Source organism: Antechinus flavipes, chromosome 4 (assembly GCF_016432865.1).
Source record: "Antechinus flavipes isolate AdamAnt ecotype Samford, QLD, Australia chromosome 4, AdamAnt_v2, whole genome shotgun sequence".
Classification (NCBI taxonomy): Eukaryota; Metazoa; Chordata; class Mammalia; order Dasyuromorphia; family Dasyuridae; genus Antechinus; species Antechinus flavipes.
Genome location: NC_067401.1, coordinates 64,201,491 through 64,227,203, shown reverse-complemented (window position 1 = coordinate 64,227,203; position 25,713 = coordinate 64,201,491). Strand labels below are relative to the sequence as shown.

The window sequence follows — 25,713 nt, the reverse complement described above, 5'->3', positions numbered from 1 at the left end:
CCGCCAAAGTGCACATTTCATGCAGCAAACTTAATATCTACATTTTGTCTTTGGGGACATAACAAACAGCTTTTAGGCAGAGCAGGAAAACAAAAGCTGGGAAAAATGTCTAGGGTAGATGGATGTAGATATTATTTGGATATAGAAAGATAGTTTTGTATGCTAATCGAAACTTCCTGTAGTTTTGAGGCTTTAAAAAAAATTAAATAGACAAAGATTATAGAATAAAAGTCAATTCTGCCTGGTTAATTGTTCTAGTTATGTAAATTGTTTATTTCTGAAATGCTAACAAAAATTATAGCTATGTATGCAATAGTTCAAGAAAATGGTGATTCCTGCTTAAACATATATTCTCCTTGGAAAAGATGTTTTAAATTGTTTAATTTATGTAGTGTCAAAGAATTCATGATATCTAGAGTCAAATTCAATCAATCAAGTTCCAAGCATTTATTAAGCATCTACTATATGTGGTAAGACAGAAATGAAATTCTTTCTCCTTTAAGGACCAATCTGGTAGTCTATAGAAGGAGATGATATATATGTCTATAAGTATACACCAAGTATATACAAAGTAAATTTGTGGTAATTTTTTGAGGGGGGAGGGTCACCAGCAGCTGAATGAAGATGGGAAAATATATATTTTTTTTAAATAGGAGAAAGTGTGTGGGCCATCCTTTGGAGAAAAATGGGGGATTTAAGAGTCAGAGATGAATAATGAATTTCTATAAGATAATAAAGTGATTAGCATGGTGCTGGACACACTTTGTCATTACTGTTCAGTTGTTTCAGTTACATTCAACTCTTCAAGACCCCATTTGGGGTTTTCTTGGCAAAGTTAATGGTGTAGTTTGGTATTTCTTTCTCTAGCTCATTTACAAATGAGGAAACTGAGGTTCACTGAGTTAAAGGAACTGTCCAGGGTAGTGTCTGAGGACAGATCTTCCTGACCAGCCTGAGCATTCTATCCACTGTCACTTAATTGCCCCTTTGGTATTTAATAGGCCCTACATAATTGCTTATTCCTTTCTTCCTTGCAAGTATGAAGAAAAACATGTGCAAATATCTAAAGATGTAAAAAAGATGAAGTGCCATGTATAAAGAAAAGCAAGAAAGACACTTTGGCTGGACCAAAGTATGCATGAAGGAGAATAACATATAATTAGAAAGATAGAATGGTGTCAGTTTGTAATTGACTTAAAATGCCAAAAGAAGAGTTTATATTTGATTCTAGAGCTAATAGGGAGCTACTGAAGTTTATAGAGAAGCAGCATGATAAATCCCTGGATTTGGAGTCTCTGGAGTCCAGAGAAAAATAAGTTCCTGGCTCAGATATTTGTGATTTGGGGCAAGCCTCTTGACATCTAGAAGCCTGTTTCTTCATCAATAAAATAAAGGCATTGGACTACATCGAGGATTTCAAATATCTCTCCCAAGGCTAAATTTCTATAATCTATTTCATAGGATTCCATTTATAGGAGTCTAAATTTACAACTAAAAGGGGCTTTAGAGATTATATAGTCCATCACTTCTTATTTTACAGATAAGGAAATTGAGACCCAAAGAAGTTGTTATCTATCCAAAATCACACAGGTAATTGGGCAACTAATTAGTACATGGATAAAGCCGAGTCAGGAAGACGACTCTTCCTGAGTTCAAATCTGACCTCAGATATGGACCCTGGACAAATCACTTAATCTTGTTTGCCTCAGTTTCTTCATTTGTACAATGAGCTGGAGAAGGAAATGGCAAACCACTCCAGTATCTCTGCCAAGAAAATCCCAAATGGGATCACAAAGAGTTGGACATGACTGAAAATGATTAAACAACAATAACACACAAGTAATATATGAGAACCAGGAACCCAATTCGGGTTTCTGACTTTAAAAATGTAACACTTTTTCTATCATACTGCATTGTCCTTTAATGTACTAGAGTAATTAGTATACAATCATTTTACAACAATGTTGCAAAAAATCTACATGAAAATATTTCCCGTTGCCTAAAACGTGGGTCCCAAATAAAAGCAATTCTATTCCATTTCCCTTTGGTACAATATGTATATTTTTAAATAAGAATTCAAACGGAGTACAAGGCATATATTAATGATATTCATATGGAAAGAAAACTGGTTACAAGAAGACAGAATATTGTTTTAGTCCCAGAGGAATGTGCAGAAGTTGTTTGTTTTAGGAGTTTGCTGCCAAAGACATAGATTTTTCTTAAGCATCTCTGGCAGGAGATATGGACAGAAATCTTTGATGAAATTGAAAGAGATACATATTTATAAACAAGTAGGTGCCCCTGACTTTTGTAAACAGAATTAAGCTAGGGTGACTACTAAAATACTTTTAAATCCTCTCCACTTCTATTCAGAACCTAGGATACATCAAACAAAAATCTCCCAAACCACATCAAACTAAATTCAATTGTTCATGGTTTTGTTTTTATTTTAAGCAAAGATGGAAAGAAAGCCAATTATTGATCCTTTCCCTCCGCCCCACAATTCAAGAAACAAACTCAGTCAAGATTAGTAAGTCCTCTAGATCTTTAAACAAGTAACAGTACTTTCTTAGAGCTAAATATTTTTTCATTTGTGTCCCAGTATAAGTCAAAGTGAGTTCAGAGCCTGAGTGATTAAAGATTACACTTGAAACTCTACCTGACAATAAAGGGGGCATTTTTTGAAAGTTTAATTTCTAAAATCGCAAATGAATACACAAAGTAATTACTGGATAATTTAGGATGCAACAAGGCAGATGGCAATTACACTTATTAATGAACTATCAGTCCAAAAAAGAATAGCTTCTTCAGAAGGATATAGAATTGAATGTCAGGGAAAAATAGCAGTATCATTAGCAATGATAAAAACAACAAAAACAGCAATAACAAGTAAGAGCTTAGTGAAATGTCATCAAGTTTCACTGTTTTGTCAGTGACACCAAAGCAAACTAAAAAGCCAGTGACCCTAATCTCTGAATGACACCTTTAATGTACAACACAGTAACTTGGATGCATGTTTACACCATCCAAATGATCATCTATATAGTCCAAATTTATAATACTTTCCAGCTCTCTGCTTTATTAAGTAGACAGATTAGAAACTCTCTTCAATTTAGACTGTGTAGATAAAAAACACAGTTAATTCAGGTCCATACCACTTTATAATTACCAAATGTTTTGTTTGGGACCTAAATCAATTCCTCCCCTTTATTTAGCTACTTCTAGATCCATATATATATATTTTTATTTTCTATAAAAATTGAAGTCCTAGAGAAAACAAACTGCTATATCTAATAACATGGTAGGCCGTTTACTAAAACTTAAATTGTACCAGACGTGTATTTTCTTTTTTTAGAGTCTCCACCCAGATCAATAGACATACAACCTACTATACAACAATGCATTATTGCTCTTGAACTGCTAAAATATATTGATTAATATATTTCCTCATTAGATTTTTTTAGAGTACTCTGTTCTTTTATTACCACAAGTTTTTTTTTTTTTTAATAATGTAACTCTCCAATAAATAATTAACAAGCAAATAAAATTGATTGGGAGGGATTAATAGATAAATATGAATAATATTGACATGTCACAGGAATTCTCTTTCTCCTGAATTTGTCACACAACAGAGCAGCACAATTTTATGTTACAATAAATATTTTACAATTCTCTATGTGTGTGCGTGTATGTTTATAAAGAAGGAGGGCTTGAAGGAAATTAACTTCTGGAATCCTGAAACCTAGATTATAAAATGTAATGAAAGAATCTGACACATAGAAGATTCATTTGAAAGACTGGCAAAAGACCATATACCTAATATGTTATAGAGGAGACTCTTGGTCAAGTATAGGTTGGACTGTATAACTTCTGAGTTTGCTTGCAACTCTAATATGTTGTATGTTTATATAACATAAAAAACATTCATTGTTCAAAATGGAACTTAAGGTGGCAGAGTGATAGTATTTCCCTAGTCAGTGGGTGAGGATTATACCCTGTTCTGCTGGCACAGCAGGATCCATGCATGTAATTCAAATTCTTAGGTGATTTTTCTATTATCCTCTAATGATTATTACTACATATCCAAAATAAATTAAAAAGGACTCAGAAAACTAATAAGATGAGAACTATACTAAAAAATGGAGTTAGGATTTAAGGATATATAATGGTCTTGAACTGGACTGAAAAACGAACCATTTTTATTGACAAAAAGTGATTGACTCAGGGTGCATAATAAGGAATCTATATTTTTTGATATGGCCAATGGGAAAATTAATTGTATTTGCATATTTTACAACAGTTTTTAAAATTATTTTTTCAATAGTAGGGGAGGTTGGCAGGAGGGAACAAACTCAAATGCTTACCAATTTAAAAAGTGTGCATGAGATCTTTCACAAGTATAACCGTGTATATCTTTAACAAAATGAGGAATAATATAAACATGGGTATGAGGAAAGAGGCACAACAAATGTAAGAAAAATATGACTCAGGACCATAAAACAGAAGCTAAAGTATTATGGAGAACACAAAAAACTTACACTTACATATCAGGAAAAGTTTGAACAAAATATAAGATAATAGAAATAGGAAACATATAATAATATGCAAAAGGATGAAATAAACTATCTTAATATACATGTATCTAATGGTTACTAATATTGAAATCATTTCTGAATAAACTGTATGTAGTTGAAAATAGACATGTGAGAGTAAAGATAAAAAATAACACCTAGGTAAAAAAATTAAAATGAGAAGATATAGTCTATATTGAAGACAACTCAAACTAGACTCCTTTAAAGAATTTATTGACCTTGAAAAATGTGAAATAGATAAAAAGAACATACATTGACTTATTACTATTTCCTAAGGAAGTTTATCTAATCTAAGGCAATTCCCACAATAAGAAACAAGAAAAGTTAAAAAAAAACATTTTAGATGGGAAGAAATAACACAAAACAAAACTCAGTTTCTGACAAATGAAACTAATGCCCCTATGGTAGCTAATGGAAACAAAAGGTTAGAAAATAAACTCAGTTGTGAAATCCTATGGAAAAGGGAGTAGATATGATTTCATAGAACAGTGAGAATTATAAAAGAATAAAAACAAGTTTATGGAAAGTGGTAATACATAGTTATACGCGTATTGAGGGCAAATTTCATGAAAAGATAAAGGAATAGGCAGGTCTTAGGAAATTATGCTTAATACACCAAATTGACATACAATTGAATGAATAGTCCAGAGAAAGTGTCATGCCATTGTACTTGTTTGTTGACTACAAAAACAAACAATTTAATTTGATAGAATAAATTGCAAGCCTAAAGTATATCCTCCAATAGTGTTCCTCCTCCATATAGTAAGAATATAAAGGATTTCTTGATAAATTCAACAACAGAAATTACTTTTTTCAATGATCTTCTGATTATTAGTGGCATGCTGTTATAAGACAGATTTGTGTTAAATAAAAGCATTTGCTTATGCCCTGCAAGATACCCCTGTTTGAAAATAGCACCATGCTGATTGCATCAAGCTCTAAAATTTTGTAGTCTTTTAAATAAGATCCATAATCATTGATGAGAGTTCAGGCATTTAATAATAGCTAATATTCATATAATACTTTAAGGTTTGAAAAGAACTTTACAGACACCATCTCATTTAATGCTTACAACCATCCTGTGAGGTAGGAGCTATTATTATCCCCATTTTATAAATAGGGACAGATACGTTTTCTAAACATTCTATCTTTCCCCATGTCTAGCACTGTTCTATATACTTCTCACACAATATGCCTTTACTTGATCCATTTATAATTTTTTTCCTTATGTTTGACTGAGGCAGCTGTGGATAGTTACTAGATGTGTGACCCTAGAAAGTTACATAATCTTTTTCAGACTCAGTTTTCTTATTTGTAAAATGAGGGAGAAGTGAATATGTTGTTGTTTACATGTAAACTCTTTTGGGGAAGAAGAGAGGAGAGAAAAAAGACAAATATTATATGTGTGTGTGTGTGTGTGTGTGTGTGTGTATTTATATAGCAGAATATATAGACAAATATAGCAGAATTGGACAATTATTAAAATTTTAACTCCCTGTTGTCTTTTTGCTCCAAGTGCTTGAAGATCATTAGGATCCAAATGAGTATTCTGTCTAATCCTTCCTGGGAAAAGTTAACCATTTAGTTCAATTCATCAAATATTTATTAAAAACTCCTATTGTATGTAGAACATTGCTGGACATGGGAAAAGATAGAATGTTTAGAAAACATATTTGCCACTAAAAAGGCTAATAAAACTGAGACACGTATGACTACCATTTAAATACTCTTGCCATACCTAAAGAATGTATGATTTCATGCAATCAACAATGTAAAAAAAGCTATATACTGGAGACATTGAAAATAGGTCTCAAATACAAATTAAATCCATTTGGCATTTACAGACTTTTATAATATTTCTCCTGCTTCACATTTTAGACTTATTTCACATTTCTTCTTTTCATGAATGTTGCAAACAGTTCAGTCAAATTTGCTCACTTGCTCCTTCACACAGAACTTTTTATGTCCTCTCTCAATACCTTTGTGTTGGCTAAATCCTCTGCTTAAAATTCCCTCCCTCCATCCCTAATTCTGTCTCTTAGAATTGCTACTCTTCTTCCAAATTCACCCTAAATGTCACTTCTTAATAACTCCTCCATTTGTTTTCCTTCACATATACACTTACTCTTTCCTTCCCTTTCTTCCTCCCTTCCTCTCTTTATCTCTCCCTCCTTCTCTCTCTTTATCTAATATTTGTAAACATTATATATACTATATATTATATATACAACATAGTATAGCATATGTGCAATATAATATAGAAACTGTATTGTATATATAACATATAACATATATTATATATGTGTATATATATTTAATATGTACTTGCTCTTTTTCTCCTATAGAATATAAATTATTTGAGGGCATTATTTTTTTTCAAAGCATGAGTGCTTAATAAGTAATTGCTATTTGGTTGAGTGATTGAAGGGAACAACAGGTGAAAGTACCTGGCTTGATGAAGACTACTAATATGCTAACTTATTTCACCTATTTATGTTGGCAACCAGGAAAGGGCTATTCAATGAGCTTTGAATTTAACCCTTCTCAGGCCTTTAACTTTACAGAGGAAAGAAGTGTCCCTAACATAAAAGAACAAAGTCATAATGAAAACAACTAGGAAAGTACATTAAAGGAAGGATTTTTGTACTCTTTATCTCTGCCTTTTGCTAAGAAACTGGTTGATGCTCTTAAAGCCTCAGAGGACTCTCCCAGAGCAGCTGTTATTCCATTTCAAAGTAATAGGGAAAAGTAGCAAGGGAAGAGAATTACATAGGGAAATAATTTTTCTTGGTTTTTCAGCTGATATTGGAGACTGGGAAACGCAGAAAAAAACATAGTAGCCCGACTATTGTTTGTATGAAGAAGGGGCAGCATAATGGGGTAGAATCACAATAGACTGGGAATGGGGAATAGTTTCTGGATCCTGCTCTGCCATAACTTGAATGGTACAAGGCATGCCATACATCCACTTTGAGCTTCATCCTATATATGGAGATTTGACCATCTGTAAGGTCTGTTTCAACTTTAAAATCATCTTTATTTGTTTTCTATATTCATACTAGGAACAAAAAGGGGCAGTATTAAAAGTTAGACATGTGAGGAAGAATTCAAAGAGAAATCATACCAGGGAACACAAGTGTGTGGCAATACAATATCTGGTTCTTGAGGTGAGGCAATACAAAATCTTGGGCTTTTTTCCCCCAAAGAACAGGTTGTTATTGCTGTCATTCAGTCATTTTTTCATTTGTATCCAAATCTTCATGATCCCTTTGAGGGTTTTCTTGGCAAACCAAACTACTCCAGTAGTTTGCCATTTTCTTCTCCATCTCATTTTACAGATAAGGAAACTGAGGCAAACAAAATTAAATGATTTGCTTAAAGTCACAGTAAGTTTCTGAGGACAGATTTGAACTCAGTAAAATTAATCTTCCTAACTCCAGGCCTGGTATTTTTCCCATAACAATACCTAGATGTGCTATGCTCACCATCATTTCCATATTCATCAGCTGGTTTCCTAACTTCATCAATCAAAATTTATTTTAAATGCCACTTTCTCTATAGACTTTCCCTGATCACCCTTGTTTGCTGTCTGCTACACCTTCTAGATTTCATATAGCACTTTGTAAAGCCCAATCTCTCTTGCATATTTATCATATAACATTATATAGTTTTATTTTGCTGGTATTTTAATCCCTACTGTACTATACATTTCAGGGGGGAAGTACCCATTTATAGTTTTATACACCCCACTAGCTAGCTCACAATATGTAATTAATATATATTTTACTTGAATTTATGCTTTATGAGGGAACATCATGACTTTCACCAAGGAGAAAATAAAAGACAGCATTTATGCATCTCACATTTTTACCACATATCTTCTTCTCCATGTTTTTTAATAAATTTTTTATATTGCCTTCAGTAATCTCTTACACTTATACATAACACTTGAAAGCTTGGATAGCTTTTTACACATTATTACATTTGGCACTTACACATCAAATGCAATAGAGAGGTGCCATTATTGTCCCATATTTTCAGGTGAGAAAAATCATGGTATGGCAAAATGGGGGGCACACAGCAAATAGATGAGGATTGGAACTCAGGTCTTCCTTGCTCTAATCTGAAGATAAAGTGGGTGAGAGATCTTTGATTATTTCCTTTATGTTTGAATGGCTCCCAGATTTGCCACCTAGGATACTGGTCCTAAGTGTATCTTCTGGGTTTCTCTTTGACCCAAATATTCTTACAAATTCCAGTCTGCAATCCATCTTGATGCTGCCTAAAGACCTTATTAAGCCCAGTACTTCCCATACCCAAATTAGGTTCCTATTATTGCTGTAACTAATGGAAGTAGGTAAGAAGAAGAGGTAGAGATCATCACCTGAGGTGATATGAGAGGGAGGGGAAAGAGACATAAATAAAGGAGAGGAACAAAGATCTACTTTCATTTTCTGATCTCCAGCTGTTGGTGTCCAATGTCAGGAAATCATAGAGTTGGTAGCTTTTCTCACTCTGGGCTCCTGTGGAGAACTTGCTCCACAGTGATGAGGTTCCCTGCAGCTTTGCTAGGGTCCAATTATGTCCTTGGTATTGATGCTAAAGATAATTTAAAAAATATTTAGTCAAATAGCATTTAAATTTTCCCTGGGAAGTATGTCTCTTATGGCTAGTTCCCAGGATGGAGGCTAAGATTATATCACCACCAACTTGTGTCCAGCTATGAAATCAGTTCCAATTTCCTCATGCTGGTATTCAAAGTTCTCTTTTATAAAGTTCACTCCAAACTATCTGTGTTTTATTTCCCATTACTAAACTATAAATCTTCTGGTCACAATTTAGATACTGCCTCCTCAATGAAGCTTTCCACTCCTACTCAGTGCATAACATTCTATATGCTTTCTTTCTCTGTTAATCATTAAGAGTTTACTATTAGTCAGGCATTGTATTAAGCACAGGTGATTAAAAAAACAAAAATAAAAAATAAATAGTCCTTGATCCCAAAGAGCTCTTACTCTAATGGGGGAAGACAACATGCAGATAATAACTATGTAAAATATGACATATACCGGATATGTTGGAGATAACCATAGAAGGAAGGCTTTAGTGTTCAAGGGGCTAAGGAAAGAATTCTTATAGAAAGTGATATTTTGTCTATGATTTGAAGAAATCCAGGAAAGCCATGAGGCAGAGAATAAATGACAGAGAATTCCAGGCATGGGACACAGCCAGTATAAATGAAAAAATAAAAACAGTGGAAAGATAGAGTGTCTTATGTAGGAAAAGCAAGGTGGCCAGTGTATGTGGGGAAGAATAAGATGTAAAAAGATTGGAAATTCCGGTCCAAAGGGACCATGTTATGGATAGCTTGAACATCCAAAATATTTTGTATTTCATTCTGTCAATAAAGAGCAATTTGAATTTAGTAAATAAGAGAAGACCAGACTTATTCTTTAGGAAGATCACTTAGTTGGTTGAGTGGAGGATGGATTGGTATAGGGAGAAAATTGAGATGAGAAGATACAACAGAAATGACCTGCACAAGGATAACTGAATTTTTCAGTGGAGAGAAGGGGCTACATACAGGAGATGCTATCAAGTTAGAATCAATAAGACATGGAAATTTATTTGACATATATGTGAGAAAGAACAGAGAACTGAGGATTGTACCTAGGTTTTGAGCCTATGTGATTTTGCTTATGTATAATTAAAAAAATACATTAATAGTTCAATATGAGAGTAACAAAATCTTTTTGCTTCTCTATTGTTCCCTTCCAAACTTCTTTTTCTCTTTTGTTTTTGTTTAAAGTTTCATTAATAATTTTTCTTCTTATAATCTTTTATTACTATAACTATCTACCAAATCTCTTCTCTACCCTTTCCCCCATAAAAGAATCTCTTACTTGTAAAAGAAGAAGCATGTTAAAAATAACAAATTAATATACTGGTGGTATATATATATATGTGTGTGTGTATATATATATATACTTTTTTCTGCATTTTCAGCCCATCAGTTCTCTCTTGAGAGATAGGAAGCATGCTTCATATCAGTCTTCTTTAGTTATTGCATCTGTAAGAATTCTAAAACATTTTAAAGATTTTAAAAATTTTATACATATCTTTTATCAAACAGCTCCCCTAACAACTCATATCTATGCAAAGTATTGCCTTCACTTTTCTTCTAAATTATTACTAATGTAACATTTTATATTTGGGACAAATGTTGATTTGGAACTTGTAGTGGTATATATTGTAAAGATACTGTTATTGGAACTTATAGAGGTATATATTCTAAGATAATGTTATAAACTTAATTTCTGACAACTATTTTCCAGTCCTCTCTGATGGGCATAAGAGAGAGAACCTAGAATTCAAAAATTTTAAAACTAAGTATGAAAAATTTAAATAAAACATTTTAATGTAAAAATATTTCCCAAAATATGAAATTCTGACTATATAGTCTAAATTATCTCCTAGAAAGTAACAAGAGATGGTTACTTGATCAAAACAATCAAAATATCATTCACTTTTCTCCCTCATCCCCACAACAAAATTAAGAAACCACATATGAAGTTATGCAAAAATATTTTCATAAAAGTCCAAGTGATGGAAAAAAAAAACCATTGATCTCTCAACCTAATGAAAATAAGTTAAAAAAATAAGTTGGAGAGAGATCGACAGAGAGACAGAGAGACAGAGAGAATAAGAATGCTTCAGTCTATATTCAGACTCAATCAGTTCCTTCTCTGGGTATGGATAGGAATTTTTACCATAAATCCTACACAGTAGGTGTGGATAAGGTTATACTACTGAGAACAGCAAAGTCGTACAACTGGTCCTCCCAGAACACTGCTTACTACTTTGTATATAGTACATTTCATTTTACTTAAGTTCATAGAAGACTCTCCAGGTGTATTTTTCCCCTCTGAGAGCATCTTTCTCATCATTTCCTAACCAGCAATAATATCTTAGGAAACTTGTTAGTACAACAGAGATCTTGGGGCAGTCAAGCTATGGGAGCATGAAGGCAGCTACTCCTAGTCATGTAGTTTGATGAAGAAGGTATCTATCATTTCTCTTATTCTAAGTGTACCTGTAGGTGACACATTAAATAAAGAAATTTAAAAAAATTATTGCTGCTCTCAGCAATACAAGGATTATAGATTTAGAATCTTAGACATCACTAAGTCTAAAAGTCCTCATCTTAAAAATGAAAAAAACTGAGGTCTTAAGAGTTTGTTTTGCCCACAGTCACAGAGCTGATAAGTGGAATGGGTGTTGAAACCAAGATCTTCCTAAGTATTTCCTGTTCAAAATGTGACCATCATGAGAGGAGAAAAAAGGGAGGTTGGCCAAGTTGGATAAATGTAGCTTTGGAAGAAGAATATTCCTGGCTGAGTTTCTCTTTGGCCTTGTGATTGTGTTTCCTCATGCTGTGAGTTAGCTGTTGGGTCCTTTGGGTCAAATATTAGGGATAAAGAATTTTCAGACAACCTGATGTATATGCATTATCAGTTCAGGAAAATCAGTCTTTTTTTCCCCACCATCTTCTAAGCCCTTTTCCCTTCTTTAGTTCATGTTTGGGTCACTCATAGTTCAATGTCTTTCCCTTTTAAGTTTCTGTATTTGAGCTCCTATTCATGTCTTTTCTGAATTTTTCAAAATCTGTTTCCTTAAAACCTGGAGAGTGGTACCCTTACAATTTCAATTGTTAGGGAAAGGTATGAAATATTATTTATAAGGCTTTTCAGCACAGTGCTCTTGTCTGATTAATGAAAGTTATCATACACTTGAAAATGTTATCCCATCCTTAAGTGATTACAAGTCTGATGAGAAAAAAAAATTAACCATCAGTGTTCAAGTGTTATTTGTTAAAGTCAGATTGATGCACAGTGCATGAGAATTTTGTAGCTACTCAGTCATAATGCCATATATTTGAATACATAGATAAAGGTGGATTTTTCTAATGTGCACAAATAAGGTTACAAAATGCATTGTGTTTTTAGAACCCAGAAAAGATGTCCTAGTCAGATGTCTCTCACAAGTGAATCATAGCCCACAAATAAATGTTACCATCTTATATGATGTATTCCAAGTCATTTTCTGATAGCATCTTTCCTTTCCCAGGACATTCCTGTGATTGTTGATAGACTGCTCAGTGAGTAGATAAATATAAATGACATTGATGTTCACACATTGATGTGTAGCCATCACTACACACACACACACACACACACACACACACACACACACACACACAAAAGCAAGCAAGCAAACAAACAAACAAACAACCTCACTTATTCTTGGTTTATATGGCATCAGTTAATTCAGCAAGTTAATGTATTCTATGGTTAATGACCTTCACATACTCTAAGTTAGTATTTTTCTTCTTACTGTAGACTGTCATCCCATTAAAATTGATCTTTATGGGAAACTATCTTTTCCCTTTCCCTGTATTCTTAGCATGGCGCACAGTAAGTACTTAATAAATGCTTACTACCTGACTATGTATACTTGGACATCACATTGACTATGGAATTGAAAATTTCTTCTTTGCACCAGATCTGGTGTTTGCATACGTATTCCCTGAATGACTTTCTAAGATTTCATGTAAGAAAGAACATATCTATGCCAGCCACAGCCTTGTGTCTCAATTTGCTCTCAACTCTTTCAGTGAAAGGAAACAATGTAGGGGCACAGACAAGTTCCAGCAAACAAACCATCAAACCTCCAAGAACAATCACATCCACCTTGATGTACTACATAAAACAAAGAGAATTGATGAAAAAGAAGAGATAGGAGGGAGAAAGAGGAGAGAGAGAGAGAGAGAGAGAGAGAGAGAGAGAGAGAGAGAGAGAGAGAGAGAGAGAGAGAGAAAAGGGAAAAGAAGAGGGAGAAGGAGAAGGAAAGGGAGAGGGAGAGAGGGAGAAGGGGAGAGAGGAACAGAGAGAGGGAGAGAGAGAAGGAAGAATAGAGAGAGGGAGAGCCAGAAAAAAAGGGAGAGAGAGAGAAGGAGAGAGAGAGAGAGAGAGAGAGAGAGAGAGAGAGAGAGACAGAGACAGAGACAGACACACAGAGACAGACACACAGACACAGAGAAGAGATAAAGACACACACAAAGAAGAGGAGGGGAGAGAAAGAGAGGGAGAGGGAGAGGGAGAAAGAGGAACAGAGAGAGGGAGACAAAAAAGGAGGAGGGAGAGGGAGAAAAAGAGGGAAAGGGAGACACAGACAGAGACAAACAGACACACATAAGAGACAGAGAGAGAGAAAGAGCCAGAAACAGAGATGGAAACAAAGACAGCATAGAGACAGAGACAGGCAGACAAGGAGGCAGAGAAAAAGGAAACAAAGTTGCCCTGGCTCCCTATCTCATTCCTCCTCCCAAATCTGTGCAATTCAAATCAAATTCTTTTGATTAACAGTGATTGGAAGTGTATGATATTCTAGACACAAGAACTAGTGTAAAAGATAAAATCCTAATAGTCGACACTTTCAAGGAGCTTACATTCTTCCACGAAAAAATAATATGTGCACTGATAAGTTAATAAAAAAAAATACTGAGGAAATATTAAGTAATTTGGGAAGAAGCAAAGACTACTAATCATCAGCGAGATCCAGAAAAACCTCTTGTAGGGGACAGAATTTGTCTTGTGCTTTTAGAGGAATCTAGTTATCCTTTGTGCCAGAGATGAAGGTGATTAGCACAAGAGAGAGTCTGTGCAAATACAGTACTGGCATGTAAGGGGAAGAATAAGTAGCCCAAATTGATTGGGACTTAGGGGGGAACTTAGGTCATTCAGGAAGAAAAAAATTTGAGCCAGGTTGTATAGTCAGCCAGCAGGTATTTAATAAGCACTCACTAAATGTTGGATCTGGAGTCAGGAAAACCTGCATTCAAATTTAGCCTCAAAAATTTGTCAACTGCATGATCCTGGACAAATTATTTAACCTTTGTTTATCTTAATTGCATCATCCATAAAATAGGTATAATAATAGCACATAGCTCCCAGGGACATTTTGAAGATCAAATGAGATATTTTTATACCACATTGCAGATCTAAAAGTGCTATGTAGTTATTATTATGATTATATGCTAGTCTGTGTTAAAGAACTTGAATTTTATTTCAGAAGCGATAGGGAGCTATAGAAATTTCTTGAACTAGGGAATGACACAGTCGTACTTTTGCTTTAGGTATATCAATTTGACAGCTTTGTGACGTATGGATTAGAGAGAGGGGGAAAGCTTGATACAAAATAGCCAATTAGGAAGCTGCTGTAATAGTCTAGATTTGAGATCATGCTGACTTTAACTAGGATAGTGGCTGTGAGAGTGTAGAGAAATGAATGGATATAATATTACTGTCAAATTAGTACATTGAACATCTATATAGATTGTATAAATTTAAGTCTGATTTTTTCCTGAGGTTATTGTTCCATATCCAATGGTGGCTTTCCTTTTTTTTTTTTAACAAAGATTTGCTTTTAATAAATACTCATTCTCTAGATTTTTAAAATATTATATACATATATGTATATACATGTACGTATATCTATACCTATACCCATATAAGCTAGTTAGAATTAATAGAAATGAGGTTAGAATGGAAAAAATAACTATAAGAAAACTTTACATATTTTTATTATTTTCATCTGTATTGGTGAGAGGGCATTGCATAATTTATCATATATTCAAATGGAGAAAATATATTCCATAGTAACCATAGTAGATTGAGGTCTAGTACTCAGGTGCACACTGATTCTTGCACATCCTTTGTATATCTCAGAGTTGTCTTTTTTTTTTTTAAGTGTAAGAAAGGGTATAATTTTGCTTCCTATTATTACAATCCTTCCAATATACCTAACATTCTGATGGACTAATCTTTTTATTAGGAGACATTGCTTGCTACTTTTAGTTGCCATTGAGTTTAGTTCAATGAAAGAGTGCTCTTACCATTGGCATGGTTTTGTGCTACAATTTTCTCATTTTCCAAAGTGTAAGATTGCACTAAATAATCCCAGGAGTCACTACCAGCTCTAAATAAATGATTCTACCCAGGACACTAATGTAAGCTAAGAGTTAACAAGTTTATCCAATTTCAAGATTTAATTTCAGAGGATCTTAAGAAACCTTCCTAAATTCACTCATACTTAGAATGATCTATATATCTCTTAAGTATAATAGGCATTTTTTTAAAGAAAGGGAGAGGAGAAGGGAAAGGGAGAGACACACAAAAACAGAGAAAGTCAGAAATAGAGAAATAGACATAGAGAAAGGAAAGAGGAAGGAGGTGAATGAAGATGGTGATTAGGATAATGAGGAGGAAGAGTAGACGGAAAAAGAGGAGGAAAAGGAAGAAGCAAAGAGAATAAAGAGGAAAAAAGTAAGGAATAAATACAAAAAGGAAAAAATAAATAAAAAAGGAAAAATAAGCAAAGGAAGTAAGAAAAATGGAGAAAAGGAGAAGGAATCGGAAAGAAAGAAGGAAGATGAAAGAAACAAGCAAGGAAGAGGGAGGGAAAAGGAAGGAAAGTAGGAGGAAAAATAAATGCTTTTCTTTAAGTGACTTTACTTCATATTTCATTTCCAATTGTTTTGTAATGTTTCTATTATTTATGAATAGTTTTGTTGAAAGAGTCAATTCAATGATCTCCATTATATTCAACAAAGCTGGTTACATTTCAGCTTCCATGCAAAAGGAGAAACAGCAATCATATTTTACCAACCATCAACATTTATCAATATTTATAATAATAATAACTGTTTATTCCTATACTGAAAATATTGTCAGATAAAACAAAATACCCCTGATTTCCAGAAAGCTACATTTAAGAAATGCTAAGCATATGTAATAAATTACAATGAAGATAACAAAATTAGTTCTACTTATAAAAAGTTATTGCTCTGTTGGAAGTAAAAAGCTCTGATACTTTCCTAACTTTATCAAATGAATCAATGATTTAGGTGAAAATGTATTTTGATGTGTAAGAACTAATGATAAACGGGAAAATATTTATTCAAATGGGTCTATTCTAAAAATTTTCTGCCAAAAGAAAAGACTTGCATTAAGCTTGTATAAACCATAATTTAAATATGAAATCATTAGATATTACTAGAGAGATAATGTACAATGACATACATTTAGCTTACAGATTAGTAGCTTTTGAAATGCTTTGTTTTGGCTTCATAAAAATCATATGTAGTTGATTAAATGTCATAGTATGTTAGGAATGCAATTTGCATTTTAAAATCTGGTAAATATTCATTAAATATTGTTGCTATAACAAACTTCAAAAATTGAAGTGCACTTAATAGTATTTAACTTAAAATCCATACATTATATAAATAAAAATTCTTCCATTCATATTAACATTTTATATGTATGCACTCTATGTAACCATTACTACAGGTTCAATAGTAACAGATAATAATCACTTAGAATTTATTCTAGTTTTAAAGTTATTTTCAATAATGTTCTCAACTGAACACTTGAATATTAGTGACTGCACTTGCTTCATTTATTTTTTTTTCCTGACTTAAAGACCTGAGTAAGGACCAAGTATAAGCATTTCATAGGAGAGTAGGGTTATTATATTTTAATAGGTTTAAAGGATAATGTAAAATCAACTGATTCTGTCCTGTTGGAGCTAATGACTTGGACATCTGAATCTACAGGGAGTCAGGGAGCTAGGGGAGGGGCAGGAAGAAGCATATGAATTGTATTAACTTGTAATATTCTCTCAGGTTTGAATATAAGACATTTAGCTCAACTTTAGATTTTTGGATCCAAGAAATTAAAGTATCTTGCTTAACAGAGTATTTTGAATATGTCCAGTATATACTGAAGTATATTTTATTTAGATGAAATAAAAAGGGCCAAAAATCTTCCTTGGACATAAAAATAAATAGAACAATACTTTAGTTTTGCCATGTGAATATTAATGCTAGAAGGACTGGAATTTAAACATATTTTGAAAGATCAGGCAAACTAAATTTTTAATCTGGTTCCATCAGGCATTTTTGCAAAGGAAGAGAATAAAAGGGATCTATTGAACACTATAGACAACCTCACCAAATACTCCTGAATTCACATTAAACATTATCTGTTTTGATAGAGTGCCAATTTGAATATGATTATTCAGCCATACAGGAGTCATTGGTTCTTCTTTAAAACAGATTGATTTGGATTGATCAGTCAACAGTGAAATCTAGATCAGTCAATTGTGGATTGCTATCCCCTAGAATCTCTTCCCTGGTTGTCGCTGGCATTTCAAATAGCAAAATGAAGTTGGGAGAATTCTACCCTCCCAACATGTTTCCCTCTGATTCCCAATCATTTTTATTGCTGTTTCAATGTAGTTGAATTTTAAAAATACTCAAAAGTTAATCATGCAGACATTAAGGATAGATTAATTGACCAAGAGTATGAAAGAAGCAGATTTGTTTAAATCACAACTCAGTATCTTATTAGTTGTGTAATTCTGGGCAAATCACTTACCATCTTTGAGCCTGAGATGGAGATAGTGATACCAATAATAATTCCCTCATACTATAGTATAATAAGATTCAAAGGAACTAATGTACATAAAGTGCTTTAGAAACCTTAAAGTAATATATAAAAGCCAGTTATTAGCAGTGCTGTTATGACTTCCACATAACTCCATTTTAAATGCCAGTGAGAGTTGCTGAGGGCTTCGGGAAATCACAATATGCAAATATGCAACCCATGCTTCAAATGACCCTCTGCAATCATCTATCATTACCTAATTATGAGCAATCATCCCTCCTTTAATAATCATTCAGCACTAAACCCTTTCTTCGCCCAGGGGATCCTGAGTCTTCAAGGAAAAATCACAGTAACTCCTCTAGACAAATCACTGGTGACCCATGACTGAGGATATTTGTTTTCTTAGCTATTACTGTCAGTGATCAATATGAAACTATCTGCCCTTAGGTGATTTGTGGCCACCACAAACATCACTCTACGTTTATTGGCTTCCTGACTTTAACATCCTGTGATGGACTAGATTATATGACTACATAAATACTTACTGAGCACACAGTACCTTTAACCTATCAGGAAACCACTTGTGAAGTAAGCTCAATAATCTTGAACACAAAAAAGAATTTGGAAATGGGGAAAATTGTGTGTGTGTGTGTGTGTGTGTGTATGTATGTGTATAAGATGATTTGAAATATAATATGCAATTTTTACTTTAAAATTCTTTAAATTCCTTAGCCCTCTTAATAAGAATCTATTTAGTTTAATTTTAAACATAATTTTCATCATATTTTATGGACTTATATTTGATAGTTTACAAACTAAATCCTCCTGAATCTAATACTATAAACACAATAGATAACACTTCACTGGTTTTTTTAAAATTAAAAATAGCAAATTAAAAAGTCTCTAGGTGGAAGACTGTTGAAGGCAAGCTCATTGACAAGAAGTGGCAACTGAATGAATGAACACATGTACTGTGTATGTGTGTAAACTGCATGGCATATAGTAGGAAGAGGGCTAGCTTTAGAGTTTAGAATACCTGGGTTCACAACCTATATCTGAAAAATATTAGTTTGAATATGGAAAACAATTTAATTTCTCTTTAGCGCTTTATGTCTAAGTTATGACTAAGATTCAAGTTTATATTCAGGGATATTATTTACTTTCATATTTATCCATACTTGATTAAATGTATGCAGGTGTACAAGGGTCAGTCTTCTTCCCACCCTTCAAAAAACCCAACAATCAAATCCCCCTTCCAAAAAAACTTTGAAAAAAACAACTTTGCTGCAATGAAGTCTAAAGCCTCTGTAATTCTATAGCACTGTGCTTAATATCTATCTATCTATCCATCTATATATAAATATAGATATTTTAATAGAATATTGTAAATACAAATCCCAGCAAACTTTCCAAGTGAACTAATATTTCTATAGAATAAATATGGACATTAATTCTTAACTATATTCATAAACTGAAGAGCTTATCTCCCTCATGTTAGAATCCATTTCAAGGTCTCATCATTGCGTGGTGGTAGCCTTTAATTCTCAAGACTAATCCTATGAAATGAAAACTCTGGAAAGCTTTGACCCTGCTGAGCCTGGGCATAGACCACTGTCTGTCTGTCTGTTGTCTGACAATAAGCTTAGTTAAATACAGAGAAATCAGAGTGGCCATAGAGTTATGGATTTGTCTGCCATAGCAACTTTTGAAGACCATTAATTAAGTCCTAGAAGGCATTCAATTTGTATGTAAGAAGAGCATACCTACCAAATGTTAAAATATTAAGAATAAGGTCTCCGGTACTGGGGATATCCAGTATGAGCAAAAGTTATTTGAGTCATAGATTCCTTAGTAATTTGATGAAAACTATAAACTCTTTCAGAATATTTTTAAATGTATAAAATAAAATACAGTTACAAAAGAAATGAATTATGTTTAAAAAAAACATTTATCCAAAGTTTTTAACCAAGTTCATAGTCCCAGGTTAGGGGCTTAGGAGAATTTATGGGAGAACTTAGACAAGGGTTGAAGACAACGAGAAATGCATCGATGTACATTGTTGGATGAAATAACCACATGAAAAAATCATTATTAAATTGAAGTATGTAGACAAGATCCCTCACTGCATCCAAACTCGAAGTCAAATCATTTATCTAGTCTGTGAGAACCCCAGATATTATAGGATATTAGTGGAGAGACATTTTTTATCTCTATCTGTAGTATCATATACCCAACAAAAGAGAATGTTGTGGTTATACTTAGGCAAATTACATAGCTGAAGGGAAAAAGAAAACAACTTGAATAAAGATATTTCTCTGACCTCAAATAGCATTAACATCTATTTCATTTCATCCTGTTAGGAAACAAATAAAGCCTAAAGTATGCTTGGGAAAATCTATACAAATTTCCAACTTTGACATGTAGTGTCAGATGGTCCTGATCACCATAGTAGAATATCTTTGTAAATTTATCTTGAAAATATAGTATATTCTAACTTTATAAGCCACATACATGCCTTCCCAATGCAGAAGTATTTATCAAGAATCATATTTTCCTTTGCTTTTCTTTTCCATATTAGTTTCCATGGTAGAAAAAAAATTTGAACTGATGCATAATGTTTAAATCATAAATAATCATCAGGCACAATAAGTACTTTGCTTCTAAATGTTATGCTTTTTTGAATACTTGTGGAGACAGCATCATTTAAAAAGTGACCTCTGTAAGTTGACTCACTAAGTTCAATTGGACTGGGTGATGCTAAACTATTCTTCCTGTAGTCAGAACAGATAAGAAGACCAGGTAAGCCAAAAGGTTTGTCTATTATAAAAAATTTATAAAAAGAGTTCTTACTTGTGGAGTCCATCACTCTCTCCAAGAAGGGCTGCACTCCTGCCATTTTCTCAGTTGTAACAGATAAAAATCTGCTTGAAGAAAGTACTATTCTCTCTTTCAACAGTACAATTTTTAAAAATGGTAAATTAAGCTTATTTTCATTCTTCTTTGTATGGCAAGTGTCAGCATGAGCTGTTCATCCCTGCTTCCCTTAAAAGCCTTCCATATTCTAATTTAACCTTAATCTAGTCATAACCACAGCTCTCAGTGTACAATAATGATGAATTATAATTATTCTGTGAAAAAAGCTCAACCTGGCATATCCCAATTAGTCAGCATGAGGCAAGGAGGTTATTTTTGTTTAAAACCCTTGCCTTTATTTTCAGGAAGGAAGGATCTATTAATTTCAAGACCACAAAAGCTTTATTCTATCCCCACTATTTTTGCTTGGAATCACTCAAACTATTAAATGTGTCTCTTGGTCTATAATCTTGATGGACACAATGCTGAAAATACATATGTTACTGAGTTAATGAGCACAGCAGTGATATTCAGAGTGATTTTTTTTTTTTTTGAGAGCACACATTTTAATGATTCCAGAGCCATAAAATTCAGGCAGCTGGGTGGCCATATGGGTTAGGTAATAGCAGAGATCTTAAAAGTCTAATGTCATATGAATAGGTATGCTGCTAAGAATATATAAACTTCTGAATGTAAGTAGGCTCCCCACAATTTTGGGGTCCTGTTCTCTGTAATGTTACAGTATTATTTATGACTATATTTTTCTATTGTGAATAAAGTAGTTTCAGGATTTGTGGAATATAGCCAATTTATAGAGTGTAGAAGGATTACTTCTTAAATAGTGATAAATATGTGTGTGTGTTTGTATCTGTTGTCATCAGGGGTTAGGGTAGACTAAACTTCTGTGATCCTCATTTTTCACTGGCTTGTACTATCTTGAAGCTTTGACTGACTTCTCTATGTCCTAGAAAACTCATTACTGGGATAACTTCATTGTCCTGTAATAGCTCATTAGTCTTGGGCCCATACCTTATCACAATCCCCTGCTTCTCTGATTGAAAAATGGGCTATGGACTTCAAATATCCATTTAAGGGGAAAATCCAGCTCAGATATCTTCTCATTTCTCATCTGCTTGTATGATCTTGGAACTCTGCTAACTGATTTTGCCACTATACTTCCTCTTTGAGTACCTTCCCCAGCCACCAATCCTCCCTCTAACACCTTACCTCCTTTTCAGCTTCTTTTTATATATTGAATAATTTGTATATTGTATCTTTGTATATTGAAGGCAGGGATTATCTTTTTCATACTCATATCCCAATTTTTAGCTTATTGCCTGAGATATATTTAGCTTAGAGCCTAGGATATAGCAACATTTAATAATTGTTGTTGATTGATATACCTCACATTAGAATTGCTACTTAGGCCAAAATGAGGGTAATGAAACTACCTTTTCCCCCAGTAAAGAACCCTTCTGTTCTAGATCCATACATATCTTTCACATTAGAGTTTCTACAGAGAGAAGAAGGCTCATTAAAAAAATATTTCAGGTTACTATATTTACTCTCTCCCATCAATAGCTTCTAACAATTATTAACTTAAAATTTAGGTTTAGGGTCTCTCTAAAAGAAAAGTAGTTAAATGTATAATGTATAATTAATTCACAAAAGCAATACTAAAAAGAACATTCACTCTCAAAATCTGTTTTGGTAATATTTAAAACATTGTTCAGTGACATAACATTTTTATAGCATTTATATAATTCCTACTATGTGCCACTGTAGAGAGTATTTTTTAAAAAAAGTATTTTCTCATTGGAATCTCATAAGGCCATTGGGAAGTAGGAACTAACTTCTCTATTTTATAGATAATGAAAATGAGACAAACAAGAGGTTAAAAGATTTACCCAGGATTATGAACTAATATTTGTCTGAGACTGGATTTGAATTCAGGTATTCTTGACTTCAGATCCGAGGATTCTAACTACTCTACCAACTAGCTTCTGAGAAGAAAATTAGCCTTGTAAAATCCCACAGCACTTATGTCTGATTATTAATCAGTGGCCAGTATGTAAAACAAACTTTTAACATTACTACTCACTGTTTACAAACTATTTTTCTTACAACTCCATAAAAATCTATTATCAGTACAAATTCACAATCTCAATTTTAGATGTGAAGAAATGGAAGCTCAAAAAAATCTAGGTTATGTAGACATCTACTGTCAACCAACCCATCCACAAGCCTTTATAAGCACTTGCTGTATATCAGGCAGTAGGTATACAAATACTAATGAGTTACCTCTTGAAAGTCATATTACTAGTAAGTAGGAGTGAGGGGATTTGAACCTAGATCTATAATCCTAATTCTAGGATTCATTCTGCTTTACAATCCTGACTTTTCTTTTATGTGGAATTATTGGATTCATTTCTTCCTAGTAGTGAGTTTAGTTCTTTAGATGGAGAATAGAAAAGGGGGACCAGTACTCTCATTCTTCCTCTGCCAAATTTTATTTTGCTTTATTTTCTGTGAGCAAATAGAAACTACTTTAATCATCCCTCCTTTTAAATAAGTCTCTCTTACTTTCCTATTTTCCACCTATTTCCAGTTCTCCAAATTTATCAATTTCAAAACATAAATGAAAGAAAGAATAATGTTTATATACTCCTCCCCATCTCAGCCCTGTCCATCCTTTGGCAACATATAGTCAGGTTATACTCCATCATTTCCTTGTTTGAGTAACCAAGCATTTGATACTCAAAACACTCTCTTTTCACATAGTACCAGTTGGGCACAAATTTGCTCCTCTCTCTGATTTCTCTATCTTTTGGTATGTAAAAAAAAAACAAATAAGCAAAAATTTCTTAAAATGGTAAGCTATTGAAAATAACAAAGCTCTGAAATAATGAAAAAAAATAGAAATTATGAAAGTAAATCATAATGAAATTGTGTAGGTATTTTGTGAACTTCTACCCTGCACAGCAAGATTGTTAATGATGAATGGCAAACTGGAAATGTCCCAAGCCTTTTATCTATTTATATTCATGTTCAAAAGGATTAATTCTTAGAGGCAAATGTGTCCTTTCACATACAGAGATATAGCTTGTAATAATTATAAAGCTCTTTATATTTTGCAATACAGACACTCATAAATACACATATCAGACTAACCCAGAGAAAAATTAGGAAGAGAAACTCCATAGTCCTACACATCTACTTTTGAAGTTGTATTTTCTTCTTCTAGAATACAGATGAATTCTATTTTCCAAAATGTTATGTTCAACATCAGGAGCATAGAATAGGATATGCTAATATTTGATATAATGGTCCAAACCTTAAATGTTCACACATAAGCAAACATATATGCCTAGATGCATGTATTATAGAGAAGAAAACTCAATCAGAAGATACGAGTTTGAGTTTTAGCATAGATGATCCCCAGCTGTATTGCTGTGATCAAGTCATTTTATTTTTGGGGAACCTTGGTTTTATTATCTATAAAGTATTTGGGATACCTACATCACATGTTATTGTGGAAAGGATCCTTAAGTAACTTTGATGCTTATAAATAGGAAACATTTAAAAAATTAAGGGAAAGCCTACCTTCTTTCTTTGATGGATCTGTGATGTGGACTACTCTACCTTTAATTTTACAATCAATAAATTACATAACAGGCATATACTAAGCATTTACTATGTTACAGACTCTGGAACTCATCCATGCCATTAGTCCTATGTAACTCCTTTACAAAAAGTTATGTTCTTGAACATGTGCATAGAATAATTTATATTGCAGTTAATATTGGTGCTCAAAGACTATCCATGAGGTCTTCCTTTTTAAATCTTGTTTTCCAGTCAGATATCTTTCTAATGCTCTTTTATGTCATATTTACACAATTCTTTTTTGTTAATAAGGTGAATATATTCATACCCATCATGCACTTTTTCAAGGAAAACTTTAATTCTTCAGAGAGTTAGATTTCATGACTCACTTTCATACAGAAACTTTTAAAGAATATTAATGTTGAAAATGTGGGACTATGTTTCAGATTGATATCATGAAAAGTATGACTTTCCTCCTATTCATTTAAGCTCCTAAAATTCTAAAGAACATATACACAGAAAATAGGAGTGTTCTAATTCTTACATAATAGGTGATGTATGAAAAAAATGCCAAATTGACAAAAAATTTTGAATACCTACTATGTATATTTTGGGGACATTAAAAAAATATTTCTTGTCTTAATAATAGTTAAAACATTTACCTACTGTTTTAAGGCTTACAAGTCACTCAAAACTCATTTAATCCTTACAACAATCCTCTGAGTAGGCATTATGAATATATATAGCCATTTTACTGATGAGGAAACTCAGAGGTTAAGTGACTTATTCAAGGTCATACAATTAAGCATTATGAAACATAATTCAAAATAAGTACATTATTTACTTCAGAAACAATACAATATTACATAACACTACTTCTCTATGAAAATTGTTATAGTTGAAGAAATAAATCATAAACACATGAAACATTTCTCATATGATCCATCCTCTTCCTCAAATTCTGATTATTTTTAGTTGTTTTTATGAAAGATTTCAAGTAACTCACTTTTATCTTGGTTAAGTGGCACTTCCCTATCATCCTTAACCTATTAAAGACTCACTCTTGTATGATAAAGGTAATGACACTTATTGGTAAAAAATAAATAATTTCTTTCTATTCTAAGTGTATTGCTTAATGAAGGTAAGATCATGAAACA

At 33.0% G+C, this 25,713-nt stretch overlaps 1 protein-coding gene across 1 annotated transcript in view; it reads right to left on the bottom strand.

Moving 5' to 3' along the window:
* The window catches only part of OLFM3 (olfactomedin 3), a 256,710-nt gene that overhangs the window by 63,306 nt on the left and 167,691 nt on the right, over positions 1–25,713 (bottom strand). The gene's annotated exons all lie outside the window — the stretch shown is intronic.